A 26,311-nucleotide genomic window follows, 5' to 3' on the forward strand; every position below is an offset into this window, starting at 1 on the left:
GCTTGAAAGGTCAAGCCAAGCAATGCACAAAGTTTAGGGCACAAGGCATTTTATTTCTTGTTTTCGACTTGTTTCATACTAAAATAAAGTTTACATCTGAAAAGAAAGATGTGTTTACAACATTCTAGATTAATGACACCAAAAGAAAAAATACACTCCATTGGTAACCATAAAATTTTAATAGGGCAGCAAGGAATTACAATTATGAAAAAAGGCAAGGAAAGAAGGATTGAAAACAAAGAAATAGTTAAAATAGTGAGCGAATGAGAATTCTATGAAGCCTAATTGATCAACTTGGGACATCCAAGGTAAGTAAACAATAAAAATAAAATGTAGGTAGGTACCTATTGATTTGGTTTAGTAGCCTCTGGAAGCTTCTCCTCTAGCATAGAGCCTTAATCTTCTGCATCTGATTCCATGGCTATTTCCTCAGGATCCAATTTCTTTGCCTTGGGACTCTTAGGAACATCACAATCCATCTGTGCTAGAGCATCTGGCTGGTGACCACATATGATCTTAAGACATTTAATTTCCTTGTTGTAATCAATGTATTATTGCTCTGTTATATGTTTCTTCCCTAATATTCGAATTGGAAAGGCACCTGCCATATTCGTTGGTGAAGCCATTATCACCCATGCCTTCAGCTTCCTCTTCCTCCATGGAATCCTGAACCTATAGCCTATTGAACACCTAGTTGTGCTTGTCTAGAAGTATTTTGAAGTATTTTGAAGTGGAAAAGAGAGATGGAGGGCTTGGGGTTGGGCCATCACCCAAGAATGTGGGAACCTTGTGCAAATTCCCTCTTCCCTCTATAGAACGAAATCACCATGATTGGAGGAACCAGAAATCCAATCCCTTGAATTCAACCAAATTCATCAGACCATATCTGCTACGGAGTGGTTGTGCCTTTCCTTCGCCCTTCCTTAGACACACACCTTGCAACGTGAAATAAAATAGAGAAATGGACATTTTTTATATTTGAAAAACAAATATCGTGGGAAATATTGAACTTAAATGAAATACATATGCGTTTTTCAAGGGGAATTAAATGAAATGTGTAAGTTTTTGGTTAATAGGTAAGTATTTGCAATTATAAATAATTATTAATCGTATGAAAATTGTTGGGTTTCTATGTCACTAAACATTATTAGAGAAAATTTTGCTTGAGATATTAAAGGTGAATTACGGTGAAATTAAAATAAGTTTTGTGTGGTTAAAAAGTGTAGTTAAGTAGTAATATGATGAATGATCATTTTCAACTAAATGTTTGGTTTAGTAAGGATAAATAATTTATGGATATTTTTTTGTTATTCTATGATATTCAATATAGGGAGTCAACATGGAAAATGTGATAATTTGGTTCCCGCATGCTTTAGAATATTGATATCTCTTTGTCCATAAACATTAGGGGTTTAAAAATAACATAGGCTCTAGAGTTAAGTTTGTTCCAACTTAGTTATATCTTGAACCAAAAATTGTTGTTGACCTCATGGATATGATTGGCATTTGGTGGCTTGTAGGGTAGTCTTGTTATGAAATAAATGGATGTAGTAGGTTAGGTAGGAGGAACCATTTCAGTGGCACTTGGCCATAAAGGGGACATCTATCTTTGCATAGTTTTTTAAGAGCAAATACACCTAGTTGATTATGATTGCAAGGACATCACTAATTTAGAATCTAGGCTAGTGTGTAGACACTAACCAAAGAGTGATTAGTCAAACCCTCAAAAGTATTATAGGTGCTTCTAGAGAAGTAGGTGTTTTTCTGCTCTCATAAATGTTCCCCTAAGCTTTCCAACCATATTTGTGCTCAAGGTGTTACCAGAATTCATTGGGTTTATGTGTTCCCTTCAAAGTTGTTCAGAGCTGGCAGATGGAAAAGCACCCATGATTTGGACCTGCGGGGTTCTTTTGTTGTGGAGTGGGACAGTTGCACCAAATCCCTCATTGCCAGTGGTATTACAATATCTAAGGAGGATGATTCTTCTGAATGGGCCTGCAACTCCTCGTATGAGCATGTCACAACTCACTATGCCTATTGTCCTATATCAGAAAGCTACCCTTTGGAAAGGGTTAGTTGGCAGTATTCAAAATTATGGTATTGGCCTATTTCCCATAAACTAAAATGTTTTATGCAGCTTTCCTTAGAGAACTATATTCAAACTTGGGACTGCGTATTGCAGAAAAGTTTTCATGGCCCAAATGTATGTGTTCCTTGCACAAAAGATTAAAAAATTGTCAATCTTTTATTTTTTAACTGTGCCTTTTCCAAGTCCCTTTGAAATCATATTTTAGAAGAGTCAAATATTCATAATAAAAAAATACTTGTTTAATTTTACTTTAGAAAATGTTGCCTAGAAGTACCTAAAACACAAATATTTTGGGTATGATGATGGGTGAGGTCAAATCTCAAAAAGGTCTCGTAATTGAGACCCATGTTCAACTTTAGTACAATTATAGTTGAGACCCGTGTTAGAATCCCAAACTTATACAAACATGTTTGATAACATTTTTACTATAATTAACTCAAAAGAAACAGTTGGCCCACCTTAGGAAGAAAAAATTATGTTTTTATTTTCCAAACATGTAAGCAAAATGAGGCTGCCGAAATGCATAGTGATGTTGCAGTCAACTTTTTAAGGCCTTCCTTAACTCAAATTGAGCTCATGATAGCTCATTGAAAAGCTATCTATGTCTACTTATCAGTTGGCTCATCAAGCAAGTCATTTAGGCATCTCATATATGAGACAAATTGATTTTACCAAGGTCACTCCAAAGTTTCACTAACCCTCCTGAGGCAAATGATGTTTTTGAGATTTCTCCCAAACCATGAAACCTGTGTAAAAAGTCAAAGAGGTTTTTCTTAATAAGTCAATTATGGAAAAAAACCTCTCTCACTTTTCTCAAATTCATCTTTTCTTTCGTAGAAACACAATTTGAATAAAACTATCTCTTATGTGTGGTGAATGGCTTATTCTTTCGAATGACTTCTCGACAAATGATGGAGACCTGATGTTTGATGATATGAAATGGCCTTATAACTTTTGATATCCATCATACCTCCTTTGTTCAGATATATCTGAACAACACTTTTGCGTGTATTTTTCTTTGCTGTTCCCTACAAAGAACAACACTTTTTCGAGTGCTTTTTTTCAAGGGAGCAACACTTTGGGAGTCTTTTGGAGAACAACCCTTCCTTCCTCATGGCATGAAGTACACTGCTTTTATGTGGAAAATAATTATGGATTCTATTGAAGTGATTTAATATCATTCATGCTATGATCTTTAATAGGACAACTCCTTGATGATAGATTATTTTCAAAAGGGACACAATTATTTATATACTACTTTACTGCATTGTTTTCGTTGAACATGATATTGATTGATCATATTAATACCATGTTGGTTCCACCCTTCCTGGTTATAATCTTCTCTGTCTATAATAATTGAGATTATGGGTATATTTTTTTCTATGGACATGTTCAACTTCTTCCACCATCCCTGCTCTTAAGGAGTACTAAGCCTCCCTCTTTTTATCATAAAAATGTGTAACAACAACAAAAAAAATTTCACAGATGGAGGACAGGGGGTCTCATTATGAGCTAGCCTACTATGTTCATAAGGTCTTAACAATGTGACAATCCCATTATGGCCACCACACCAGGGTTATGATCCATTGGATAGCCAAATTATCCTTGGAACAGGAGGTCTCATCACAAGCCGGCTTGATCACTTTTGCTACATCCTAGTGAATGGCAGTGTGGTTATCTGGTTAGCACGCTAGCACACTAGTTTCTTCTGTAGAACAGCACTGGAAATCTCCATTTATAAATTGAGGATCCTAGCTCATATGGGTTAGAAAGCAACCCTGTCGAGGCTATAGATGCCTGCTGGCAGTAGAGGCTCTTCTTATGGTATTGAAGTTATATCTTATCATCAATTATTACTATAATACCCTTTTCCGATTCTTTATTTTTATCAGAAAAGTTATTTCCTTAATTTTCCTTCTTTTGAACCTTTATGCATGAGAAATTGTTTTCCAACCAATCACATCATTTTCAGCTAGAATACTATCAGCAAAGCATCTTTTTGGCATATTACTGTCCTTTTTCTTTTTCGCATAACTTATCATCAATCCAAAGCGTCCTATCTCTTATTCATAACTATCTTTACACACTCTGCTCTCATTATAACCATAACTCTCACCGTCCTATCATTGATATGTGTACTCTGCTTCATTTACTGTTGTATTGTTCATTCCCTTACCTTGTCGTCAGCATAACACCTTTCATAGGCTTTATGGTCATGGAATCTCTTTTCCAATTGGAGGGGGGAATGTATGCATTATGGGATAGCATTCAATATGATTACTGCACTTTTCCATAACTTGTTGATTTGACAAAATATTAGTATTGCATGTATACAAAAGTTTTTTTGATTGAAATTTTTGCATGCATCTTATCTGTTGCTATTCAAAACTAACATTGTGGATTCAAGAACATTGTATGCAAAATAGTGATTTGTTTACAGGAGAACAACACGTATGGTGGGGAAACTCGTTTTGCAGCATGACCACACTATTGCAACTAACAGAAAAGGCTCAGGCAACTCGCGAACGTGAAAAATCCTTTAGACATGATGTACATGCCTGGATTCCAATTTTTGCATCACTTTCAGCATCAACTTTGCCTACATCAGCTTCAACAAATGCCAGTCCGTACATGTCATTCCACATTTTTCTTCATGGAAGTAAAACTTGATCTAAAATAGCATAATTTTCTGATTTATTATGAATGTAGCAGAATTTCATGACAATCCATTGAGCATTATTTATCATCATTGATTCCACATATTTAACACTTCCGATTTTTCAGAGACATATCATCCTTCAGTTTGGGGGAGTGTTGCTTTCATTCATTTCTTTCTTATGACCATGTCATTAATATTCTTTATCATCCATTGATCTTCTTATTCATTCTCAACACCGCCTTATTCCATGTTATTTTACACCAAGCATATATTCCAATAGATTGTGGCAATCACCTCAATTTGTTTTCTTGTATTGCATGAGGGCATGCTAATTCTTCAGTTTAGTGGAGGAACTGCTACGCATGATGGATGTTTTCTACTTTCTTTGTCATTTAAGGCTTACAATTTCATTTTTATACAGTGCAGAAATTGATTTGTGTATATCTTTAAAACTATAAACTCAATTCTTGTGATTTATCGAAAACACAGACGTATTATTAAAATACACAAACCCAAATAATTTCAAATTTAAATTAGTTCATAAAATTTCGGAAATCGTGCACTGTCACCTACAACCATTTTTTTTATATCTCATGATCCATACATCGAAATGATTTGATTTTTGGATCATCGAAGCATTAATATAGTCTAAATGTACTTTCAAAATTTCAGTAAAATCTGGTTTGTAGTTTTTGAGAAAATGGTTAATGAAGTTTGTTGTTACTTATTTCATATTTTGCTACAAATTCATATACACATAAGTTGAACGTCAATGTAAAAACTATTATGCCTTCATCAAGATTTCTAAAATTGAATATTCATTATTTGAGGAAGAATTCATTTGTTCCGTCCATTTCATGAGTTGATTTTTTTGCTTGGTTAACATAGAGTCTTTGGGTTGCATGAGGACATGCAATATATTCAGTTTCGAGGTATGTTGAGCCATTAATATGTCATTATTATTATCACTTTTTAACACCTACTTCATCCATTTCTACCATTATTTAGCATGTCATTTATCATGGTTTATCATATAATTCCATCTTATAATTGTTTATGCTCTTATGGATAAATATTATTTCTTATCCTTTATTTTAATAAATTGATGATTATGCATGTTTTTACCAATGGCGGTTTATTAATAAATTTGTTCACCATTTTAGCCTCTAAGATATTCTCCAGATTGAAGATTTGATCATTAAATGTGCCAACTCAGAAATTTGCTAGAATAAGAAGTGACAATTTTGTATTGAATGGTTCGAACAAATGGAGAAGAATCGGGAAAATCTGAAACATGGGTTTTGTCCAAAACGGACAAAATTAGTTTTGCGTTGTGAAGTTTTCCCAAATTCGGTCCATACTAAGAGAAACAAAAGGTTCTCTGAAAACGTTTTTCTGAGATTTGCTGTTGTGGCCGTTTTCCAAATTATCTCAGCTGCAACACCAAATTCGACCTGTTCCTATTGAATGCTGATGGAAAGATATTTCAGATATGATCTTGTTGATCAATTTGTTCTAATCAATCCAAATTTGTAATGATAATCATATTGTAATCATCTCTGTTGTAACTTCTCTCTACTCTCTATGTATTTAAATGAAAACAGAGATCAGAGATGGGGATTCATGATTCATGATGGGATAGATTATGAGAAATTAAGTTAAGGATTATTAGAGATAGGATAGGATAGGATAGGAGGAAAGGGAGACTATTGCATTACCATTGTAATTCTCAAGGCTTTTTCTGTTGTAATAATTTCACAGTTTGATGATTAATCAATAAAAGAGTTGTTGTTCCATTATTTAATACTAGAGTAAGTTCGGCGGTGCTTCATTGGTGGTTAAGGGCCTGGCCATGGTGGATCCACTTGCTACCTATACCATTATTTTACAGTTGCATTCATGTGATGGTTTGATTTATTTTTCATTGCTTTTGAGTTGCATTGCTTTCTAACTTCCTGTTCTTGTACATTTTCCTGAAATCGTTTCGTGCATGAAATCGAAATTAGATCGCGTTGCCATTTTCTTCCACCATAACAAAGATTGCTATTCATTACAACTTCAATTGTTATGCTATTCAATTTGGTTATAAAGCTTCGCTGTTCATTTCAGATTTTGTCGTGCATTACAGGTTGCTGCTTATTTAGTATTGCTGCTCATTTCTATTAATTTCGTAGTGTTGTTCATTTCCATTTAGTATTGTTGTTCATTTAGCTTTGCGGTTCATTTCCATTTAGCGTTGTTGTTCATCTTCAATAATTTAGTATTACTATTCCTTTCCATTAATATTTCATTTCTATAAGATGAGCTTTGTTGTTCAATTGATTTCTGCAAAAGTTAAGCTTTGTTGTTCATTTTTTCAATAGACTTAGTCACTATTCTTTTCTACAAGGATTTGATTTCATCTTTTAATTGATATTGCAGCAAGTGTTCTTTAGTAAGCATTTCCAATTGAATTTCCATTTCCAGTTATTTTCTTTAGTGTGGATTGAAAGATCAACAACTGTAAAGGACATTGATTATAGCTGTCTAAGTTCTCAGATTGTGGATCTTGTTTATGTTTGATTTCATTTATATCAATTGACAAAGGAAAGAGTTATCACTACTACATCCTTGACTGATAAATTGTTGTAGTTTTCTGAGTGAATGATTTAAGTTTCAGAGTGTTAAGTTTCTTTTAATTGTAAATAGATTTTATTTCAAGCATTCATTTATCTTTCCATTTTAAGCACTATACTACAAAACATTACTCTTGAGCAAGTGACTGCCTTAGACTGAGTACACTCTTGAAATAAAAAATCATCCCTGGGTTGATAATTAATGTGAAGATAATTAGGAGTTGAAAAGACACCTTTTATACCTCAACACATGTGCCACATAGTGCTAAGGGATTGTTAGGCGTTCCGGGTGTTATGTCATGTCAGGAAGTAAACTGTGTTGCTTAGTTATTTTATGGCCATGGTTGGATGTGAGCCTTGACTTGGTAACTTGTTAAGCTGGATGAGTTGAGATTGGACATGAGTAGCCAAATATGTGTTATCGGTAGTTCTTAGCTAAACAAGGCATAGTCGAGTTGTTGTAACTATAACTAGGTTAACTTATTGTAGTGGAGGCAAGACTTGGTTGGGTTACCAAGTCTCAAAAAAAGTAAGGGTAGTTGTGATGCCATGATAGCTAAGGAGTGCCAGGGAATTCCAAGGAATGAAAAGGTGTGCTAGCACATGGCAAACAATGTCAATGGATGTTGAGGAATGTGAGGGAGTGTCAGGGGAACACAAGGGAGAACTAGGTGAAAATTCTTGGAAATGAACGAATAAGAGTGTGCGCCAAGGAGTGTCAGTGAATTCCAAGTGTCCCAAGGATGAAGTGTTTTAGTAGAAGTTAAGAATAAGACTTGCAAGATGCAATCCTATGGTTGTGATAAGGCATGGACAAAGCAATTTTAGAGAAATCGAGCCTTTGGGTTGGGAACAATATTGTTTTTCTAATGAATTGGTTGAGTTCCCAAGTGAAAAAAATAGTAAGGCTATCTATGAGGGCGTGACAACTAGGGAGTGCCAAGGTGTTCTACAGAATGTAAGGTTCCCAAGTCATGGAAAAGTGTAATGATAACTATGAGGGCATGATTGCCAAGGTGTGTTAGGGAATTTTAGGGCATGCTAACATGTGCCAGATAGTGCAAAGACATTTCAAACAAGCTAAGATGTGCCAAGTGCTAAGGCATGCCAAGACGTGCAATGGTGTGACAATGCATGTCAGGGACTGTCAAGGAAACAAAACTTAGGGAGAAACAAGTTAATATACAAGGAAATGAACACATAATAGGCTTAACAAGTCATCAATTTACCTTTTCCATGAGGGGCATGCTACGGACACCAACATTCCGTGCCAATAGGTGCCAAGTGCCAAGTGTTAGTGCAGTCTAAGTGGAAAATCTTCCTCCATTTCTTCTCATATACTTTCCAATAATTTTTCTCAAATAACTTTAATATTAAACCATGCCAACTCATACAAAATCATATCCACGCATGCCAAACATGCTAAGACTTGGCAAGTGTCAAAACGTGGCAAGTGCCAATGTGTGTCAGGGAGTGTGATGCATGCTATGAAGTGGAAAATCATGTCGAAGAGTGCTAAGGTGTGCTAGAGAGTACCAATGCATGTTGAGGAGTGTTAGGGAGTACTACGACAACACAAGGGAGCACTAGGTCAAAATTCATGGAAGTGAATGAATATGGGGGTGTGTTAGGGAGTGTCAATGAGTGTTAGTTGTCATGCTAAGGAGGGAATGACAATGTATGTTAAGCATTGGTAAGGCATGCCAAGGAATATTAGGGCATGTTAATAACTGCTATAGTGTGCTAGGTAGTTCTAGGGTGTGCTAACATGTGCCAAATAGTGCCAAGGCATGCCAAGACATGCTAGGTGCTAAGACATGCTAGGATGTGTCGGTTGCCAAAGTATACCAATATGCGTCAAGGAATTTCAAGGAAACAAAAGGAATAACCAAGCTAAAATGCAAGGAAATGAACACATAAGAGGGTTAATAAGTCAGGACTTTATCCTTTTAAAAAGGGGCATGCAAGGCACACTAATAATAGGTTTCAATACATACCAAGTGCTAATGTGTACCAAGTGCTAATGTATGTCAACGCAATATTATGCGAAGGTTTTACAGGGCATGTGAGGGACTACAGGGCATGCCAACACATGCTAGGGGAGTGTTATGATATACTAGTGCATGCCATCATGTGCATGTGTGTCCTACTCATGGCGATATGTTCTAGGTACACAGATGTTCCAAGACATGCGAGGTGCCAACGAATGTTAGTGTGTGCCAAAGCATGTTAAGGTGTTCCGTGAGTGTTGAGGAGTGCTAGGTCTCTCTTATTAATAGAATTGATAGATCTTGATTATGTATTAAATAATATAGTTCCTACACGTAATAGTGGAACTCTATCTAAAGGGAATTTGCTAGATAATAAACCTAATAGAGATGAATCATGTGTTGACACATAGGAAAACTATATTCTTATTACTTGAGATAAATAATACACACTAGTTACTTCTTAACAAATTTACTGACTCTAACCACTATGGCCTTGGACATATAATGAAAAGGACTCCACAACAATGGTCTTAAATCGTTATCTTTTGACAAAAAATATTGTAACAAGTACATAGAATCATCAAAAACTCATTGGAATGATCAATGATGATGAAAATTTTTTGACTGTTACCAAAAGTAACCAAAAAGAGCATTGGTGAAGGTCAATAAAATATCGTCACTAGAAGTGTCACCAAAGAGAGAAATAGTGATGACCCTTTAACAACCCTCACCAAAAGTGTCACCAAAGAGAGAATTAGTGACGGGCCTTTAACGACCCTCACCAAAAGTGTCATTGAAAATGGATTTGGTGATAAACCTTAAAGGACCATCACTATATACACTTACAAAAATGCTTTTTTAAGGACCGTCACCATATGCTACAATGATGAGGGGTCTTAAAGGTCCATCATAGGCATCACCCTCACTAATGACCTTTTTTCTTGTAATGTCATCATGATTTTCCTCTACTACCTTTTTCGCATTAGGAAGCCTTTCTTGTAGTGACTTTGTTCGACATTCATTCAATCCTTCCATGTCTTTCTTCCAATATTCCATGTTACCATTCAATTTTTCTTTTATACCATTTATCTTATTGATCATATCTGTGATCACATTCTTCAAATCATCCCTCCAATTTTTCTTATTAGGTGTTTCTATTTTCTTGATTCAAGTCATTGTTTCTTTTTTTCTTTTAAGAGCTCCATTTTGAATCTGTTGTATCTCTGAAATTTTGGATCTCCAATTTCTGAAATTATGACCTATGGTATCCTTCTGCATCTTCGTTTCCAACAACACCAGTTTGATCGAAATTGGATTCTCCAAGAAAGATATCCTAATCTCCCAAGATGACATGATTATATACATTTTTTGGTAGATTGAACTTGTATGAATTGCCATGTGTACCTATTTCGATGTTCAGACCTAAAAACAATACACAAAAAACTAAAGTCTGTTCTATTTCTGTAAATTCTTACAAAATTTAACTCTAATGCTCAGAGAGAAAGTTATGACTATTTTCCTATGGTCACTTTCTTGGGATGTAATTTGGGAGCTTGCAAAAACCCTAACTTCCTTGGATCATATCTCCAAAAATACAGCGATACAATATCTTACATTTAGACCCGAGGTTTATCACGATTTCTTCTCAAATGGGTTTTAATTTTAGCTTCTAAAAATTCATAGAAAAACAAGTATTGGGAAAATGACACAATGACCTATTTGGAGCGGTGAAACCCCAGAATCCAAAGCTCTGATACAAAATATTATGAAACCATCTCACAAAAGATAGATAATATAGATCAACAACTTCAAAATAAACCTATTCGAGGGGGGAACCTCCTTTACTTTACACAAATGAACAATTTTTGGATGATACAAATGACAAGACCTCCCTTCTATATATAGAATTCTAAGTGGTCTCAATATAATTAGAGCCTACGTAACAATAATATTGTAGGGGCACAACAATAAAAATAGTGGAATTATATGGGGCAAAATAATAACAACATGGGAACTAAATGGGCACAACAATAAAATAAGGGGGTTTCACTAATAACAATAAGGGGCTACACTAGTAGTATACGGACCTAATAGATACAAACCATTTGGAGCCAGGTATTGCTGAATTACGTAAACATCACCATACAAGACAATGTAAGAACCGAAAAAATTTAGATTATAGATACAATTTCCCTGTACCACCAATTAAATCAACAATGATCATTAAACCGATTAGTGTAACCAATAAAAATCTCATAGAGAAATCAATATCAATTTTGGCATATCTCGAGCAAACAAACTACAATGATTCAATAACCAGTGACAACTTCTTGATAGAAGTAGGACTAACAAAAGAGGAGAAAATATAACTAATACAATGTACAGTAAAGCAATAAACAATTTTTTTTTAAATCAAAACCTTCTCACAATTGGAACAACAATATCGCAAAGGATATGCTTTCTCTATGGAATACAAATACATATGCACACTTCATGCTAAATGCACATGTTGCAGCATCATATTATAGTTCACACATGACAAAAATTGACAAGTCTATGATAAATTCTCTTAGGATGATACACAAAGAGCACGAGACAAATGAAATGGATGATATGCAAATGACACATAAACTCCGAAATACATTACTTAATCTCCAACAATTGTTACCTCAACAAGAAATGCACATAGCGCTCTCATTTCCATTGAGTTGTTGTTCAAGAGAATCTATATTCACAAACACATCTCCAGTTGATGAACACACATTAATGCTTAAACAACCTATTCTCTTCAAACAAGAGCCTAGTGATTTAGAGGATGTGATGTGTCACTTCATTATTGACTACTACATCAAATGCTCATGTTCCATTAGCAAAATATGCCTTTCATAATTTGTATCAAATTGCCTGAAAGATGGCACACACATATCAAAAAGAAAAAAACCAAATGTTATATTATTTGTTAGTTATAACAAATACAATTATGTTGAAAACTTTTGTAGAGAGAAATTAGTGTTTTATGTGCCATTTGAAAAATGTGAAATAACATTGAAACAAGAATTCCCTACATGGAAATTTGCATATACATTAAATGAAAAAATAGTTCACACCAATGAAGCTAAATTTACATATAACATCAATCCAACATGGGGTGATTTAGAAACTGCAACAAACAAACTAAATGGCTCTATGAATATCAATCAAGAAAATATGGGAAATCAAAAAAACAATTTCCATTGTGAGGAATATGATTTGCAACCAGAGTTGCAATTTCTAAAGCAATCTAAGATGACAAAAAGAATCAATCTTGGATTTGAAATAAGTTCTCATCTATTTTTAATAAAAAAAATAGTATTACTGTTGGCTACGTGGGGCTTGACCCAAGTTCAGCAATGAGTTTAGCCAAGCAAATCCCAGTACTACTGGCCCTTTCGGCAACAGTCCATAGAGCACGGACTGAGGTGTCACCCGAAGTAGTATGGCAGGGTGATGGAACCAGGTTTCCACACCCTAGGGATGTCTTGATGAGGGTTCTGGAGGGTCGCGATCCTAATCTGTGCGTTGTGCTGCTGTACACAGCTTCCTATTCTTCACAACCTGTGGGCACCTTTGTACTATTCCTATCTAATCCTTATGGTGCTATTATGCTAGTGCTTAAGTTAGTTTGTGCGGGCCCAATATTCTTATTACTGATTCAACTTCCAGATTAGCGCGAGTACTTGAAAACAATATAAATGCATAAAGATAACTATAACACGGCAATATAGATCTACAAACAGATGCACAATATTCTGATTCAATATTTTCTTTATTAATACTCAAGCTTGATTACAGACAAGACTCTGCCCTATGCACTCAACTGCAGGGGTTTGCGCACTCAACTATAGACTCTACTAGGCCTCTGTGCACTCAGCTGCAGAGCCTCTACCTACCACTACGGCCCAATACACTTCAGATTCACTTCTATCTTCTAACCATGCCTTCGCATCTATTTGTTACTTGTCGAAACCTCTAGAAACTGACTTTACACTTAGAGCCTCACTCTATTTATACAACCCCATGGTTCGCAAACCATGGGTAGGCTGACACAGTTTACATTAAGTTACATTATCTTAGGGTAGACAACCCTAGACTCTCACGCTCCACATGCACATTTTGTGGGGTCTTTACATTACACTTGACCAAAATTCGAACATGCAATGGGGGGATCCGCTGCCCAACAGGCCCCCAAAAAATCATCATGAATCATTCTGAGTCACTCTGATGGTGTGGCAATCTTTGCACGAAGTTCTTCCAATTGTGTCTGTGTTACGCGTAGGTCCATAGCGCACTACTCTGTCGTCTGCTGGATCTGCTCCATTTCTTCTTCTGAATCATCTGCGTCTGACTTGATTCTCTACTTTCATGCCAACTTCTAGTACCTGTGTTTATAGTCCCGCACCTTTTTCCAACTTCTCGGGTCGCAAATACTGTGCTTTGGTCAGTTAGTCAGATAGTCGGTCCACCCATGTAGGTCTCTAGGTGACTGCCATTTACTCTTCCTGGGAAGGGTTCTCCATTAAATTTGACTAGCTAAACCGCACCTCCATCTGTGACCTCTTTTACCACATATGGTTCCAACCAATGCATTCTAAAATTTCTAGGAAATTTTTCAAACTTGTTGTCATACAACAACACTAAATCATTTACCTTGAATGTGCATAACTTGATATGGCGATCGTGCCAGGGTTTCTCGCGCTATTTCTTTGCCTGCTGATGGAATCCTACCAGAAACCGTTCTTCCTTGTGTTCTTTCAATTACGCGAGTCTCTATTCTAAGGCTTCACAGTCTGACATGCCTATAATTGCTGCTATCCGCAAACTAGGTACAATGTATTCCATTGGCATGACTACTTTCGTGCCATAAACTAACCTGAAAAGTGTCCAACCTGTCAATATTTTGCACATGGTTCTGTATGCCCATAATATAGCAGGTATGCATACGTCCCAGTCCTTTCATTGCATATTGCATACTTTAGTCAGCACAGTTTCCAGAATTTTTTTGAATGCGTCTACTATCCCATTAGCTTGCAGATGGTATGGTGTACTTTATTGATGATACACCTGGAATTCCTCAATGACTGCACTGATGGTTTCATTTAGGAAGTGCATCCCACAGTCACTCATTAAAATTTTCGGGCAACCAAACCATGTCAACACATTGTCAAATAAAAATTTCATAGTTGTAGTGGCCATGCATTCCTTAACTGGCTATGTTTCTACCCATCGAGTCAGGCACTCTATCGTCATAATGATGTAGCGTTCACTTGTCTCTCCCTGAGGTTTGACTGGTCCCACAAAATCGATTGCCCATTTTTCGAATGGTTGTAGCGTCATCTATGGATTGAGTGGCATCTCATCGCTTCGTGATCGTTTCCCAGTCCTTTGACATGTGTCACAGGCCCAACAGCGTGCTTTCAAATCTTGATGTAGGGCTAGACACCATATCCCACTATGAAGAATCTTCTGTGTCGTTGCACATCCCGCATAGTGTCCTCCTACAGCCCCCCTATGTGCTTCCGCGAGGATTTTTCCTTGTTCAAATTCAGGTACATATCTTTGCAATATGTCATTGTTTCCCATTTTGTAAAGGTGCAAGCGATGACAGAAAAGTCCACTGCGCACACCACTAATTCCTACTTCTGCTGGACTGAATATTCCTTTGTCGCAATCCTTGTGGTTAAAAAATGGATTATATATTCAAAGTGACTGTCCACGACATGCACTGCAAAGAGTTACGCATCAAGTGGTCCTTCTTCCAAATTTGTTGGCTTCTCACCTGTCACAATTCATGATAAGTGATCTGGTCCTGGATTTAGGTGTCCTAGTTTTATGATGACGTGAAAGTCATAGTCTTGAAATAGTAACAACCATCTTCATATGTGCCCCCCCAACACAGGCTTGTTCACCAGGTATTTCAACGTAGAATGATCGATATACATCTTGAAGTGCTCGCCAAGTAAATAGTGTCAGTGTTTCTGGAGTGCGTATACCATTGTCAACCCTTCGCACTCAGTAGCAGAATAGTTCTTTTCAGCTTTGGATAGCTGTCGACTCGCAAATGTGATCAGGTGATGCACGCCTTCTGCACCTTCCTGCATAAGTACAACTCCCAGCACAATACATGATGCATCAACATGTACATCAAATTCTACGTCCCATTTTGGTAAGACCAAGATGGGAGATGATGCCATTTTTTCCTTGAGAACATCCAAACTTTTCCTACAATCATCATTCCAACAATATGTAGCATCCGTTTACAATAGTTTTTCCGTCGACACTATTATTTGTGCATAGTTCTTGATAAACTTTCTATAGTAACCAGTGTGGCCCAAAGTAGCGCGTAGTTGTTTGACACTTTGTGGAACTTCTAGATTGATAATAACAACAATCTTCGTAGAGTCCACCATCAGGCCTTGTTTGCATACCACATGGCCAAGAAGGTTTCCAAAGGGGATGACGAAGGTGCACTTTTTAAGATTCAGTGCAGTTTTGTGTCGTCGACAAGTATCCAACATCAAACATAAGTTCGCTACATGGTGTTTAACTAACCCAAATATAGTCCAATCGTCCAAATAGACCTCCAAGAACTTGTGGATGTATTCCTTGAATACGGCCACCACTACGCACAAAAATATCACTGGCGCGTTCTTTAGTCGAAAGGGCATAATGATGTATTGAAAACAGCCCCATTTAGTTGTGAAGGTTGTCTTCCTCCTATCTTCTAGCGTGATCTTGATCTAATGGTACCCTAAGAGGCCATCTGTGAATGAGTAAGCTTCTTGACCGCCAAAATTCTCCAACACTTCGTCGGTAAAAAGTGTCGGGAATGGATTGTGAACACAAGCGCATTAAGCTTCCTGAGATCCACACATATTCTAATTTCGCCCTTCTGTTTTTTCTCCTGTACTACCATAGGACTCACCCAGTCAGATTCTTCCATTGGTTTTCTTGTCACTCAGATGTCTTCCCTAAAAGTTATCAAAGAAGGAATAGTTCGAGGTAACCACAAACCTAATCTTTTAGACCCAGTTTCTAGCCAACCTATGTCCAGAGAGGGCTCTCTCTTTATAATTTAACTTTGTTTTCGATAGGATTTCAGGCTAGTTATTAGTGCTCATGATGTTTTGCTTTGATTGGGTGGTGGAATTAAGAAAATAGATGGGAAGAACAAGTATTCAGACCATTGGGCTATGGAGTCAATCAAAGAGTGGCTTAACTAGATCTGATCAGTCACTAAATTAAGAGTTCACAGGGTAGGTTAGCACAATAAAAAGGAAATCTGCAGGTTCAAATGGATGAGGTAGTGTTATAGACATTTTTGTGCCCTACAACCCCAAGCATGAAATTTCCATAAACCAAGGGCTCCTAAGTCCTTAAAAGTGTTGTTCTAACCTCTAAAGGAACAAGGTCAACAAATTACAGCTTCTCCCAGAAGTTCTCCATGAAAAACTGCTCAGAACTAGTCAAAACTGGATCATTGCACTTGCTCCATGGCCAAAGTGTGATGCATTGCACCTTGTACACACGGGAAGTGCATCGCATTTCAAAAAGCTCTTCTATGGGGTGCGATGGACAAGAAAAGACAAGTGGTGGAGACAGTTTGCGAGGTGGATGATCATGGAATCTTCCAGAAACTTCTCCTGGGACACTTGCCTCTCAGAATCGCCCAAGGATGAGTAAGAGATCAATGAGATCTCCAAGTGGCATCAAGAACTATCAGAGAGAAGACACTAATAAAAAACCCAGAGCTGACTCACACCTCTGCAAATATCTATATATAGATCTCTCATCCCAAAGATCCAGAGGTTGGAGGCTGGAATTTTGCATATTGTAAGGAATTGCTATTGGTTTTTGAGACAAACATCAGAGTATTGGGTGATCTATGCTTTGTTTGAGGTGAAGAGGGGCTTCTTTGCTGGGAGGTTGATGATGGGTCAGGAACCACCGGTTGTAACTCCTCCTGGATCTTTTCTTGTTTATCAATAAAAACAATTTGAGTTTTTCCTCCATGCTTTTTGTATCATTGATGCTTGTTACATTTGTATGGTTAACTTAAATCTGATCCTAAGTTGTTTATGAATATACATCCATGTCTTTGTATAGTGTTCTTCTTCTGTGATCTTACAGGTACTTTGTGAAGCCAGGCAAGTAAGGGAGCAGGTAGCTGGAGACTATCAAAGAAGAGAGGGATTGGATCAAAGGATTAGCGCAAGACACAGGTTGGTTCTTTCTATTCCTCTCTATCTATAGTTCATAAAGGAAATACAAAAGTAGTTTTTCACTGTTTGTTTCTAAGGCAGCTGTCACACCTTAGTGGGATAGAGCAGTTCTAAATAGACACTTTTCACTGTAACAAAATGGCGACTCCGCTGGGGAGCTAATTAGTTTGTTTGTTTATCATTCTTTGTTTGTTTGTTTCATAAACTTATAAGTGGCATTCGAACTGCATTTGCCATAACAAATGCAAAGTAGACATCTGCTGCTTTAATCCATTCAATGCATCTGTTTATGATTTGAACAACTGATTCACAAACTATCTGATTGCCCTTGTGATAGCTCTTAGATCCTCCTTAGATCTACCCCTGATTGTTCAATTACTGATTGCTTTTACTCGGCCAAAAACCAAAGACTGAACTGCAAACTGTGACCCAGAACATGGATAGATTCTCATTTCTGGCCGAGCACAGGTACTGTTAAGAGATCCTGAATTTTAGTGCACTTCCCGAAAGGGCAACCTGCGCTGCATTTCAGATTCTCTGTGTTACAGCTGCGCTGATCAGACTAGCCCTGTGTAGCTGTGGTTCTTGTGCTTCCTTCTTTCCAGTTCTATCTCTGAATTTTGCTGCCTCTGATCAGTATATGTTTGTTTGAAACCCCTTTTCCTTGTTGTTATTCCACCTCCTTTGTACAAAAGAACTATAGATGTTTTTGTGTGTTTGTTGAGTCATTTACAGTTCTCCTTAGCAGAAGTAGCGTAATCGTACTGTCGTCCTTTGATTTGAATCTATCGTAAGTGTCGATTTCAATCGTTGGAAAGAGTTTGATTGCTGTTGATGGTTGATTATCCTGTTACTATTGCTTTTGGTCTGGATTTGTGATTTTCTAGTGTCAAAAATGAGTATTCATTTCAAAATCGTAAGGTGTCGTAATCGTCTCTATCTTTTGATTTCGAAAAGAAGCTTGTTTGTGTTTGTCGCTTGAAAACAAATTCAGATTTGTGCATTGTTATAGACATTTTTGTGCCTCGCAGCATGGAGCATGAAATGTCAATAATTACAGGGATCCTTAGTCCCTAAACATGTTGTTCTTACCCCTACAGGAACAAGGTCAGCAAACCACAACACTTCCTATCAGTTCTCCACCTGAAAACACTCAAAAACAGGCTATTTTTGGATCATGTCAGCTGCTCCACTGAGCATCTGCGCTGAATGTCAACTGCTCCTCCTTGTACCTGCGCTGAAGGTCAACTCTAAGGAAGGCTACCTGCGCTGGGTGAGATTGGCCAAGTGGCACAGTCATTCTGCAAGGTGTCAATTGCCCAGGAAGCTTCCAAACTGACACTTGGTTCAAGGAATTCGCCCTATGATGAGTAAGAGGTACTTGATCTCCATGTGGAAGCAAGGATCTCCAAGTGGACTCAAGAACTGAAGATTAACTGAAGAGGGAGAGGACACAAGGCAGCTTTATGTCAGTCTCAAGCTGACTCATCCTTTCTCCTTCTACCCTATATATAGAGCTCTTCTATGAGGTCTAGGGAGGCTGGAATTTTGTGCAAAGCAAGGAAGTGCTGTTGGTTTACAGTTAGAGCTATTGGGTGATTGCTTTTATAGAGGAGAAGAGGAGATTTCTTGCTGCTGGGGAGGTGCTGCTGGATTGGAGCCATTTATGGTTGTAACCTTCTCAGAACCTTTTTCTTCTATCAATAAAGCTTTAATGTTCTCCTATATACTTGTATTGCAATGATGTATTGTTTTTATCTGTATATTTGATCCATTCTAATCCATGCATCAGTTATGAGTACATGTTTCTTGTAGTTTCCCTCTCTTGTTTTTGCAGGATCTTTGTGTAGCTGGGCCGGCAAAGGGAGCAAGGAGCTGGGAACAAGAGGCAAAGAGAGAAGACAGGATCGACAAAAGCGAAAGACATCGGTTGGTCAATCTTTTCTTCCTTCTCTGTACTTTCATAAAGGAAAAATATCAAAGCTTTACTTTCAGTTGTTGCTAAGGAACTATCACCCTTAGAGTAGGGATAGGGTCATTCCGAGTAGGATACTTTTCCCCACAACAAACTGGCGACTCCACTGGGGAAACTAGTATCTTGTTGGTGTTTGTAGTATCTTTGCTATTCATTTCCTGAACAAAAGAGTACCAAATCGAAAAGCTTTTGACTATATCAAAAGCGAAGTAGAGGGGCTGCTACTCTTGCTCATTTTCTGAGCAGGTTCATGATTTGAAGAGCTGATCTACAAAATACTCTTGTGCTCTTTGTGATAGCTTTTCATCCTCTTGATCATCCCTTAGCTTGTACTTGACCTATAGCTTTTTATTTCAGCAAAAACAGTGAATTTTTGAGCTTTTTATGACCCGAAAATCCTTGTAAACGCAACTCTCGTGTCTCAGTGCAGGCTGTCCAAAGGCAGTCTGCATTTCAGTGTAGGTACTCCCTTCGGGAACTGCGCTGAGAGTTAGTTTGACAGACCAGAGCCTGCGCTGGACCAGTTAGCCAGTGTCTTGCTGAGGTTTCCCACTGAGTCTTGGCCCTGTTTTCACTGTTATTTTGCTGCTGATTGCTTGTCATTTGTACTTGCTGTAAACCAACTTTCCTTGACATTATTCCGCCTCAGTTGTATGATGAAACTGTGATTGTTCTTTTAGTATTTCTTGTTTCAGTTACAGTTTCCCATTGTGAAAAGCAAACCAGTATAGCTGTGGCCTCTTAGATCCTGAACTGTAAAAGTGTCTTTGTGATCTTAAGAGCTAGTTTTATTACTGTTCATGGCTGTTTGAGTTTGTTTGTTTTTCATTTTATGGTTTGAATTCATACATTTTTAGTGTCGAAACAAGTACCTGTAAGGTGTCTTTTGATTTTAGACAAAACTTGTTTGTTTACGCTTCAAATTGAATTCGAAAATTATACGACAGTTTCCTTTTTTGTCTACATCAACATTAAGGGAAAAGAAAAGAAATACATGCATCTTGCAGTTGCATTTTTGATAAGTTTGCATGATTGATCTAGGGGAAAGTCAATTAAAAATCCGTCGTTCGAGGAGACTCGCGAGTCAACCGTCTTTGTCTCCGGAATCGAGAGTAGTACGGACGAAGCGAACTCGCTTGACCGGGTCAAGATCTCCCATTAAAGTTAGAACAACAGTTCCGACAACATCTGAGATTCTGGTCACTCCTAATATTTCTGGAATCCCTGCCTCTATTGAAGAAGTTCAACAACAACAGAGGGACAGTTGTACTGATCCTATTCTGAGGACAAGTACTTGCATAACTGAACCAGTTCCATCTGAAACCGGTCCACAGAGTCTTGTTGCTCAAACAACTATCGCTATCGAAGCAACCCCTTCTTCGGCACAAGAAATCTTTTACGGACCTGACGGTCTTCCTCTTCCTCCTGGTCTGATTGCAATAGAGGAAATCATAGAGGACCAGCAAGCAAATACTCCAACTCATTTTGGAGTAGGCGCCACTCTTTTTCCTTCTGCATCAGAAGTTTGTCCATCGCCACTGGAAGTTCCTGTAGAATCGTTAGGCAGTTTGTTGGATAGACTTAAAATGTCTGAGCAACCGTCGACATTTAGGACTATGCCAAATGACACAGCGACAGCAGAAAATCCTGCTGTCACTCCAACGATGTTTGCCGGCATACCAGCCGTCCCGACTAGCTCTCATCAGCTAGAAGGAGTCCACCCAGGGACTATTACGACAACTTGGTCTGTTCCAGTTTGTTCTTCCGGTATAATACCCGGTAATTCTTATGTTGAAACTAGACAAATTGATCCCTTTGGAAATCAGTTTGGGCCATCCAGTCCTCAAAGGCAATCTATACCCTTGAGTTCCGAATTGTTACCATATGGGGGGCAATATGCCCTTTCACTTCCCCTTCCGGGGGGATACCCATACGGCAGTTTTCAACAACATTTAGGTCTGACTGAAGTAACGACGAGTGGTTGGGTACCTATGTTACCCCAACAACCAAGAGTTGTATATTCCATGCAACAGTGTGTACCTATGTCTAGTATCCCGACGACGCCAGCAATTGTAACCGTGTCGCAAGTTCAATCGATGCCTGTTGTATGTCAACCCCAAGTTGTAATGCAACAGCCCATTGAACCTGCAACACAACCACAATCGCCAACTGCCGGGACGACACAGACACAAACGGGAACAATAACCCCGCATCTTGGTCCGTCAGTTAGTATCGCACAACAAAACATGGCTTCGCAACCATGGATGGTGCAATACCAACAACCTCAGTTTCAACAGGTGTACCAGGGATCTGAACAACAGATCCTTGCGAATAGTGGGCAACCCTATATTCAGAACGGGTTAAATCAACCACTTTACAGTGGCCAAGCCCACCAGCCATATCAGTCATATCAACATCAGTTGCATTATGCTGGTATGCAAAGGCCTACTGCTCAGGCGATTCCATCGTATCCTGGGTACGCCTCGCCAAACGTGAATCAGCAGTTGCCATTCGTGGAAACTCTAGAATTACCAGATTTACATCGATTGACGAACGATCCAATTGCCTATGCCCATTGGTGGCCAGCGATTCCTCACAAACTTCCTTCGGACATTCCTAAATTCAATGGAAATCCTGGCGAAGACCCGTCGAATCATGTGATGACATTCCATCTGTGGTGTTCGTCGAATACCTTGAATGATGATTCGATAAGGCTTCGCCTTTTCCAGAGGACATTGACTGGTCTAGTGGCTAAATGGTATATTGAATTACCTAGAGCCTCTTTCGACAATTTTAGTTCCCTAGCCACGAATTTCTTAACACACTTTCAGTTACCTATAAGGTACGAAACTGGAACAGAGATCTTGACCAATTTCAAGCAGACAACGGCCACACATATATCAGATCATATACATGAGTGGCGTCGTCGTCGCAGAATGGTAAAGACCTATGTTCCAGATCAGCTATTAGCTGAGTGGTTTATAAAGTCGCTTCTTCCTGCTATAACAGAAGATGTGGCCAAGGGAGGCGTCGTAACAGAGGAGCAGGTTATTGCTCGTGCTCAATATTTGGACTTAGTATACACTCAGTCGGGCACGCTCTATGATAAGATACCTGACGCCCCCAGACCGGAATTTTCAATCCCTCCTCCTCCCGGATCGAATAGTGACTCTCATGCCGGTCATGGCGTGATTGGAACTGCAAACGCTAAGTCGACAAAGGATTCAAATAAGAAAGCCCGTAAGACTTCGAATCAAAAAGCAAATCAAGAGATTCTTGCTTCGGAGGTAAATGCTGTATCTACGGATAAAGGTAAAAACTCCAATCAACCAGGAAGCAAGAAGAAACAAAACAAAGGGAAGAAGAAGAAACAGGGTGAGTCATCCCCTCAAAAAACTCCTTCAAACCCTCCTGGGCAAGGGAAACAAATTTATCCATGTCAGATATGCGATGAAAAGGATCATTCGACAAAGAATTGTCCGTTCAAAGCTGAGTTAAAGAGGTTCTTTAAAAATTCCCAAACTTCAGCCGTGTTGACTGATCCATTTCCCACCCCAGGTCAAAATATGGTTGATAGTGGAAATGCTTCCCCGTCACAAGTGCTTATGTTGTCGGTTTCTAAGCAAAATGATGCTTTGATCTTGACCAGGAATAAAGATTATGGGAATCCACCGGTGTCGAACGACAAAGGGAAAGATCAACCCAGTAATTCGACAACAACTTCGGCAGAAGCTGTACCCCCCCTCACGCATGAATTAACAATAAAGCCACCTAAGGGAGTAGTACACAAGTCGACATTTAATCCTCGCGCCAGAGCGGCGCAGCATTATAACATAGTGGAAGATTTGGCCCAATCGCCATCTGCTATGTCGACTCTTGAGGTACTGCAAAATTGTCCATCCCAAAGGCAGGCATTGTTATCAGCAATTGGTGGAGTGGATCCTAAAGATTCCAATCTTGTATCCTTTGATCACAGAGGATATGATCCTCAGTTACCAGCGCAACTAGCTTTCCTTATTCAAGTGAAAGCACTCAACAAAACTGTTCATAGAACGATTATTGATGAAGGAGCATCGACATGTATCATGTCGATGAGTTGCTGGAAAACTCTTGGATCTCCAACCTTGTCGCGATCTTCGACGACATTGAAAGCATTTGACGGTAGGACGTACACTCCGTACGGTATCCTAAATAACTTTAAGGTTGAACTAGGAGGAAAAACAGTGGAAATTGATGTTGAAGTCATTGATGGCAATCTTGACTATAACATCCTACTGGGAAGACCATGGATATATGCCATGGCAGCTGTAGTGTCGACTTATTTTAGGAAGATCGCATTCCCGTTTGAAGGAGGGATTACGATCGTCGACCAACAGAATTTCCTCCCTAATGGTTCACAAGTTACAGGAAGCATTCCCATGATCCATGGGTGCGACCATTCGATTCAAGATATCGGAGTAGGCCTATTGAAGGACCCCACAATGATGGGAACTTTCACTTTGCCACCTCCTCCCCATGTAGGGAATGTCCCGTTTGTAGCAACATGCAACATGGTTTCTTCATCGAAAATCGCAGAAGACAAAGTCGTCATGGATTATCAAGTGGTTTTGCCACCTAGCCCTATAGAAATATTGTAGCAATCAATGTTTCAGGCATGGGAGGCGAGCCCAAATCAACGCTCGTCAAGCGTTTGGGTAGATAGGTCTGGAGAATATGGTACCCCATTAGATCCATGGTCAAAAGTTCATGGGACTGACGAAGGAATCTTACAATCAATGATGATTGAGGGGGCACCATGGAATGATCACCACCATCGTTCCCTTCTTCCAGAGTGTGAAGAAGAAACTCAGCACGACCTATATCACCCTTCAGTGTTTGAATTCCTAACAAATACTATAAATACGGTGGATTCAGAGTGAAACCTATCCAATATTGAAGAGACCGTAGCCATAAACATCTCGACAAAACCTGATGTTGTAGAGAATATTCATGTCGGCAAAAGTTGTTCCCCTTCAGAACTGGAAATATATGGTGCTCTCTTTCGCGAATTTAGAGATGTCTTTGCATGGTCATATGATGAAATGCCAGGCATTGACTCGAGCATAGTTGAACATGAGATTAAAATGTATCCTGATGTCAAACCAGTAAGACAACGGCTTCGGCAGGTGCACCCCAAGAAAGCCGCTGCCATTAAGACAGAAGTTGAAAAACTTCTCCATGCTGGATTCATCTACCCGGTTCCTCTAACCGATTGGGTATCGAATATTGTCCCTGTTATGAAAAAACAAGGGACGATAAGAGTGTGCGTCGACTATAGGGATGTAAACCAAGCTTGTCCAAAGGACAACTACCCTACACCCTTCATCGACCAGGTAATTGATGAATGCGCCGGATGTGAAATCTTTTCCTTTATGGATGGATTTTCTGGGTATAATCAAATAAATATCCGCCCACTGGACCAGTCTAAGACTGCATTTATTTGTCCGTGGGGCACATTCGCTTATCGAAAATTACCCTTTGGTTTAAAGAACGTAGGGGCGACGTTTCAGAGGGCAATGAATTATGCCTTCCAGGACATCAAGAACATCGTTCAACCTTACCTCGACGATCTTCCGGCTCATTCGCAGAAGCGGACTGATCATCCACGGCATTTGAGAGCAATATTTCTACGTTGCCGACACTACAAGATAAGACTCAATCCGCACAAGTGTGTGTTTTGCGTCGGTTCTGGTCGTTTACTTGGCTTTGTAGTCTCTAAGGATGGGATTCATCTCGACCCCTGTAAGGTTCAGGCAATCATTAATTTGCCTCCACCTTCAAATTTGCTTCAGATTCAGAAACTCCAAGGGAAAGCAAACTTTCTGAGGAGGTTCATTCCAAATTACGCAGAACTTGCCAAAGGTTATACTCGTCTTTTGAAAAAAGATGTACCTTTTGTCTGGGACCAGGTTGCGCAAGCTTCCTTTGACGCTCTGAAAGATTCCCTAGTAAGAGCGTCATTAATGTACGCCCCGGACTATCAAAGAGATTTTAACCTGTATCTAGCTGCAGCAGATACGACCATTGCGATGGTCTTAGTGCAAGAAGTCGATGGAATTGAACATCCTATTTATTATTTAAGTAAAAACTTAAATGACACAGAAAGTAAATATTCCTATGTTGAAAAACTAGCGCTTGCTGCTGTTCAAGCGATTCAAAGGTTTCGACATTATGTCCTCTTTAGGAAAACTACCATTCTGTCAGATTGCAACCCCATGACGTATATACTGTCGCGACAGTTGCTTGGGGGCAAATATTCAAAATGGATAGCGATCCTTCAAGAGTTTGATTTGGATTTTGTAAAATCCAAATCGAAGAAAGCTCTAGTTTTCGCAGAATTATTATGCGATCTCCCATCGTCGTCCAACGATGAAACATCAGAAGAGTCAATCGTGGATGAAAATTTGTTTATGATATCAGTAAGCGATGATTGGTATGGAGACATCATTGTTTATCTCCAAACCCAAAAATTTAGGCCTAATACCTCACACTCGGAACAGAAGCGTATACGATACCAATCTAAAGACTACATGATCGTCGGTGATACACTTTACCGTCGTGGTGTCGATACGGTTCTGAGGAGGTGCCTTACCCATGAGGAGGCCGAGAAAGCCCTGAATGATTGTCATTCAGGCGCGTGTGGGGGGCATCAATCTGGATATGCAACAACACAAAGAATCTTACG

The sequence above is a fragment of the Pinus tabuliformis genome, chromosome Q (assembly GCF_031772625.1).
Source record: "Pinus tabuliformis cultivar Carrire ecotype Pingquan chromosome Q, CPIR1, whole genome shotgun sequence".
Classification (NCBI taxonomy): Eukaryota; Viridiplantae; Streptophyta; class Pinopsida; order Pinales; family Pinaceae; genus Pinus; species Pinus tabuliformis.